The sequence below is a fragment of the Oncorhynchus mykiss genome, chromosome 15, assembly GCF_057628025.1.
Source record: "Oncorhynchus mykiss isolate SJ-2025 chromosome 15, ASM5762802v1, whole genome shotgun sequence".
Lineage (NCBI taxonomy): Eukaryota > Metazoa > Chordata > Actinopteri > Salmoniformes > Salmonidae > Oncorhynchus > Oncorhynchus mykiss.
Window position 1 is genome coordinate 3,655,471 of NC_143036.1, and position 7,030 is coordinate 3,662,500.

Consider the following 7,030-nt stretch of genomic DNA (forward strand, 5'->3'; position numbering starts at 1 on the left):
TTGGTAAATCTTTTTGTATCCAAATCAGGCTTTAAACTTCTTCACAACAGTATCTCGGACCTGCCTGGTGTGTTCCTTGTTCTTCATGATGCTCTCTGCGCTTTTAACGGACCTCTGAGACTATCACAGTGCAGGTGCATTCATACGGAGACTTTATTACACACAGGTGGATTGTATTTATCATCATTAGTCATTTAGGTCAACATTGGATCATTCAGAGATCCTCATTGAACTTCTGGAGAGAGTTTGCTGCACTGAAAGTTAAGGGGCTGAATAATTTTGCACGCCCAATTTTTCAGTTTTTGATTTGTTAAAAAAGTTTGAAATATCCAATAAATGTCGTTCCACTTCATGATTGTGTCCCACTTGTTGTTGATTCTTCACAAAAAAATACAGTTTTATATCTTTATGTTTGAAGCCTGAAATGTGGCAAAAGGTCGCAAAGTTCAAGGGGTCTGAATACTTTCGCAAGGCACTGTAGAAGCAGGAATTCCCCAGGGCAGCTCCATAGGCCCCTTACTTTTTTCAATCTTTACTAACGACAAGCCACTGGTGGATGACTCAACACTACACACGTCAGCTACTGCAGCAACTAAAATTACTGCAACACTTAACAAAGAGCTGCATTTAGTTTCAGAATGGGTGGCAAGGAATAAGTTAGTCCTAAATATATGGCCCTTAAAAGCACTCGGAGAGCTAACATCAATGAAATACCTAGTCAGTATCTCATGAGTGAAAGTGGAAGAGAGATTGATATCATCACTACTTGTTTTTTTAACAGGTGTGACAAGCTGAATCAGACACCCACACAAACCCCACTAGACATGCCACCAGAGGTCTCTTCACAATCTCCAAGTCCAAAACAGACTATGGGAGGAACACAGAACTACATAGAGCCATGACTACATGGAACTCTATTCCACATCAGGTAACTGATGCAGCAGTAGAATCCGATTTAAAAAAACAGGTTAAAAAACACCTTATGGAACAGCAGGGACGAAGAGACACACACTCAGGTATAGATGGAGGGATACACGCAAAAACGCCAGCAGGCTACACATACGGACATTGAAATAACATTGAATGGTGGTTATATACATTTTCTATTGTAGACATGAGGTGATAAGAATGTTATGTGATGTTCTGTTTTATCTTTTGTAAGTGCCTTAATGTGTTTGGACCCCAGGAAGAGTAGCTGCTGCCTTGACAGGAACTAATGGGAATCCATAATAAACCCCAGGAAGAGTAGCTGCTGCCTTGGCAGGTACTAATGGGGATCCATAATAAACCCCAGGAGGAGTAGCTGTTGCCTTGACAGGAACTAATGGGGATCCATAATAAACCCCGGGAAGAGTAGCTGTTGTCTTGACAGGAACTAATGGGGATCCATGATAAACCCCAGGAAGAGTAGCTGCTGTCTTGACAGGAACTAATGGGGATCCATAATAAACCCCAGGAAGAGTAGCTGCTGTCTTGAAAGGAACTAATGGGGATCCATAATAAACACCAGGAAGCGTAGCTGCTGCCTTGGTCAGGAACTAATGGGGATCCATAATAAACCCCAGGAAGAGTAGCTGCTGTCTTGACAGGAACTAATGGGGATCCATAATAAACCCCAGGAAGAGTAGCTGCTGCCTTGGCAGGACCTAATGGGGATCCATAATAAACCACATAATAAACCCCAGGAAGAGCAGCTGCTGCCTTGACAGGAACTAATGGGGATCCATAATAAAACCCAGGACGAGTAGCTGCTGCCTTGGCAGGAACTAATGGGGATCTATAATAAACCCCAGGAAGAGTAGCTGTTGCCTTGACAGGAACTAACGGCGATCCATAATAAACCCTGGGAAGAGAAGCTGCTTCCTTGACAGGAACTAACGGCGATCCATAATAAACCCCGGGAAGAGAAGCTGCTGTCTTGACAGGAACTAATGGGGATCCATAAAAAAAAACCAGGAAGAGTAGCTGCTGTCTTGAAAGGAACTAATGGGGATCCATAATAAACCCCAGGAAGAGTAGCTGCTGTCTTGAAAGGAACTAATGGGGATCCATAATAAACACCAGGAAGAGTAGCTGTTGCCTTGACAGGAACTAATGGGGATCCATAATAAACCCCGGGAAGAGTAGCTGCTGTCTTGACAGGAACTAATGGGGATCCATAATAAACCCCAGGAAGAGTAGCTGCTGTCTTGAAAGGAACTAATGGGGATCCATAATAAACCCAGGAAGAGTAACTGCTGTCTTGAAAGGAACTGATGGGGATCAATAATAAACCCCAGAAAGAGTAGCTGCTACCCTGATAGGAACTAATGAGGACCAATAATAAACCCCAGGAAGAGTAGCTGCTGCCTTGGCAGGAACTAATGGGGATCCTTAATAAACCACAGGAAGAGTAGCTGCTGCCTTGACAGGAACTAATGGGGATCCATAATAAACCCCAGGAAGAGTAGCTGCTGCCTTGACAGGAACTAATGGGGAACCATAATAAACCCAAGGAAGAGTAGCTGCTGCCTTGACAGGAACTAATGGGGATCCATAATAAACCCCTGGAACTAATGGGGATCCATAATAAACCCAGGGAACTAATGGGGATCCATAATAAACCCCAGGAAGAGTAGCTGTTGCCTTGACAGGAACTAATGGGGATCCATAATAAACCCCAGGAAGAGTAGCTGTTGCCTTGACAGGAACTACTGGGGATCCATAATAAACCCCGGGAAGAGTAGCTGTTGTCTTGACAGGAACTAATGGGGATCCATAATAAACCCCAGGAAGAGTAGCTGCTGTCTTGACAGGAACTAATGGGGATCCATAATAAACCCCAGGAAGAGTAGCTGCTGTCTTGAAAGGAACTAATGGGGATCCATAATAAACACCAGGAAGCGTAGCTGCTGCCTTGGTCAGGAACTATTGGGGATCCATAATAAACCCCAGGAAGAGTAGCTGCTGTCTTGACAGGAACTAATGGGGATCCATAATAAACCCCAGGAAGAGTAGCTGCTGCCTTGGCAGGACCTAATGGGGATCCATAATAAACCACATAATAAACCCCAGGAAGAGCAGCTGTTGCCTTGACAGTAACTAATGGGGATCCATAATAAAACCCAGGACGAGTAGCTGCTGCCTTGGCAGGAACTAATGGGGATCTATAATAAAAAAAACCAGGAAGAGTAGCTGTTGCCTTGACAGGAACTAACGGCGATCCATAATAAACCCCGGGAAGAGAAGCTGCTTCCTTGACAGGAACTAACGGCGATCCATAAAAAACCCCGGGAAGAGAAGCTGCTGTCTTGACAGGAACTAATGGGGATCCATAAAAAAACCCAGGAAGAGTAGCTGCTGTCTTGAAAGGAACTAATGGGGATCCATAATAAACCCCAGGAAGAGTAGCTGCTGTCTTGAAAGGAACTAATGGGGATCCATAATAAACACCAGGAAGAGTAGCTGTTGCCTTGACAGGAACTAATGGGGATCCATAATAAACCCCGGGAAGAGTAGCTGCTGTCTTGACAGGAACTAATGGGGATCCATAATAAACCCCAGGAAGAGTAGCTGCTGTCTTGAAAGGAACTAATGGGGATCCATAATAAACACCAGGAAGCGTAGCTGCTGCCTTGGTCAGGAACTATTGGGGATCCATAATAAACCCCGGGAAGAGTAGCTGCTGTCTTGACAGGAACTAATGGGGATCCACAATAAACCCCAGGAAGAGTAGCTGCTGTCTTGAAAGGAACTAATGGGGATCCATAATAAACCCAGGAAGAGTAGCTGCTGTCTTGAAAGGAACTGATGGGGATCAATAATAAACCCCAGGAAGAGTAGCTCCTACCCTGATAGGAACTAATGAGGATCAATAATAAACCCCAGGAAGAGTATCTGCTGCCTTGGCAGGAACTAATGGCGATCCTTAATAAACCACAGGAAGAGTAGCTGCTGCCTTGACAGGAACTAATGGGGATCCATAATAAACCCAAGGAAGAGTAGCTGCTGCCTTGACAGGAACTAATGGGGAACCATAATAAACCCCAGGAAGAGTAGCTGCTGCCTTGACAGGAACTAATGGGGATCCATAATAGACCCCTGGAATTAATGGGGATCCCATGATGAACACCAGGGAACTAATGGGGATCCATAATAAACCCCCAGGAAGAGTAGCTGTCGCCTTGTCAGGAACTAATGGGGATCCATAATGAAGCCCAGGAAGAGTAGCTGTCGCCTTGTCAGGAAGTAATGGGGACCATAATAAACCCCCAGGGAATCATGGAGATGCACTCTGATAAATACCCAGGAACTAATGGGATCCATGATGAACCCCAGGAACTAATGGGGATCCATAATAAACCCCAGGAACTAATGAGGGATTCGTAATAAACCCCAGGGAACTAACTGGGATCCATGATAAAATTCCCAGGAAGAGTGGCTGCTGACCTTGGCAGGAGACTAATGGGGATCCATAATAAACCCCAGGAACTAATGGGGATCCATAATAAACCCCAGGAACTAATGGCAATACGTAATAAACCCCAGGAACTAATGGGGATCCATAATAAACCCCAGGAAATAATGGGGATCCATAATAAACCCCAGGAACTAATGGGGATCCATAATAAACCCCAGAACTAATGGGGATCCATAATAAACCCCAGGATCTAATGGGGATCCATAATAAACCCCAGGGAAGAAGTTGAGCAAGCAAATACTGAGTTAAGGGTGTTGATACTTCTGTTAATGTGATATTCCTACTTTTAGTACATTTGCAAACATTTTCTTAAACACCTGTTTTGCGTTTGTGTCATTATGTAGGTGTGTAGATTGATGGGGGGAAAAAATTAAACAATCAATTTTAGATTACAGAGCTATAACGTAACAAAAATAGGAAAACGTCAAGGGATTGAGTACTTTAGGAATGCGCTGTAATATAACAGGCTTTAAAGTCAATGATACTAATTTCTAGATTTAAGTAAGAGAGATGGTGTTTTTCTTGGAACGAACCAAATATCAATAAGTATAACAGCAGGGGCCTTATTGAGTCACCATAGTGATTGGTACTTATAATATGTCTCATATCATTAGGGTCTCTGTATCTCTCTAGTTAAGGCTAGCCTGACTCCCTTTCCACACTGCCACATGTATGTATATTAATGAGCCCTTGGAGACAACAACACTACACCACACAGAAAGATATCATTCATTTATTTTGTTGCGCCCTGGATATTTAAATCCAACTGGAAACAGAAATTAAATCAACAGCGCATTTATTCACTGTTTAAATGAAATGTGAAACATACATTATTAAAAGCATCACTCTGTTTATATATATACTTATCCAAAGCTCTTTGTGGAATACGGCTATTTTCAATACTCATAAAGACTCGTTTACATTTTTGTTTTCAAAGTAGAAATATCATCATAACATAAAAATATCTATAAATGCATGTCTGACTTCTTCTTAAAGTGATGACAGCACGGTGTGTGTGGTCCCAATGAAGTGGTGCATTTGCATCACTGTTATAGATTAAGACAATCGATTAAAGAATTTAACAGAGAGAGAGAGAGAGAGAGAGAGAGAGAGAGAGAGAGAGAGAGAGAGAGAGAGAGAGAGAGAGAGAGAGAGAGAGAGAGAGAGAGAGAGAGAGAGAGAGAGAGAGAGAGGGAGAGAGAGAGAGAGAGAGAGAGAGAGAGAGAGAGAGAGAGAGAGAGAGAAAGAGAGAGAGAGAGAGAGAGAGAGAGAGAGAGAGAGAGAGAGAGAGAGGAGAGAGAGAGAGAGAGGGAGAGAGAGAGAGAGAGAGAGAGAGAGAGAGAGAGAGAGAGAGAGAGAGAGAGAGAGAGAGGGAGAGAGAGAGAGAGAGAGAGAGAGAGAGAGAGAGAGAGAGAGAGAGAGAGAGAGAGAGAGGGAGAGAGAGAGAGAGAGAGAGAGAGAGAGAGAGAGAAGGGGCAGAGAGAGAGAGAGAGGAGAGAGAGAGAGAGAGAGAGAGAGAGAGGGAGAGAGAGAGAGAGAGAGAGAGAGAGAGAGAGAGAGAGAGAGAGAGAGAGAGAGGGAGAGAGAGAGAGAGAGAGAGAGAGAGAGAGAGAGAGAGAGAGAGAGAGGGCAGAGAGAGAGAGAGGAGAGAGAGAGAGAGAGAGAGAGAGAGAGAGGGAGAGAGAGAGAGAGAGAGAGAGAGAGAGAGAGAGAGAGAGAGAGAGGAGAGAGAGAGAGAGGGAGAGAGAGAGAGAGAGAGAGAGAGAGAGAGAGAGAGAGAGAGAAGGGGCAGAGAGAGAGAGAGGAGAGAGAGAGAGAGAGAGAGAGAGAGAGAGAGAGGGAGAGAGAGAGAGAGAGAGAGAGAGAGAGAGAGAGAGAGAAGGGGCAGAGAGAGAGAGAGGAGAGAGAGAGAGAGAGAGAGAGAGAGAGAGAGAGAGAGAGAGAGAGGGAGAGAAAAAAGAAAAAAAGAAAACTGCAAGACTCGATGAAGACAATACAAGCAACAAACCAAAAAGACAGGATTTTGAAAAAGTAGACTATTTTTCATAAAATTATACAGTTATCTTAGCTGAGTTTCTGAATTGTTAGCTGAATTGTTTACATGTTGCTAAGCAGTTGCTAGGGACTCTATCCTGGAAGAAGCTAGCTAGCTTACAAAGAATAACAAAAAAAGAATCTCTAGTTAACAGAAGAAAATAAGGACAAAATAAGGAGCAAGAGAAAAAGGAAAAGAAGAAAGGACAACAAAGTGAAACAGTCCTCTGAAGAAACAAGAGAGCATTATACAAGAAACAGCACTTCTCTTGCAACATTGTAGCCAACGTCACCAGCGTTGCTATGGGAATTATGTTTACCCACAGACATCCAAACAGGAGCCAAAAGTTTCAAAGGTTTGTTGATGGGACAGAACCATGAATGCCTGTTTGCAGATCCAGTTACAAAACAAGAGCAAATTTAATTTTCATACCAATGAGGAACATCAAAGAGTTATTTGCAACCCATTGCCCTTTATAAAAAGAGGGGCATCAGCCAAGGATGTGGGATTCAGCATTTTTGAAGAAGCTGACCAGA

At 43.5% G+C, this 7,030-nt stretch overlaps 1 long non-coding RNA gene across 1 annotated transcript in view; it reads left to right on the forward strand.

The window, feature by feature from the left end:
* Positions 1–752: 752 nt before the first annotated feature.
* The window catches only part of LOC149977368 (uncharacterized), a 29,616-nt gene continuing 23,338 nt past the window's right edge, over positions 753–7,030 (forward strand). Inside the window, exon 1 of the long non-coding RNA XR_016486526.1 lies at positions 753–928. This is a non-coding gene — a long non-coding RNA (uncharacterized LOC149977368). The remainder of the gene's footprint in view (positions 929–7,030) is intronic.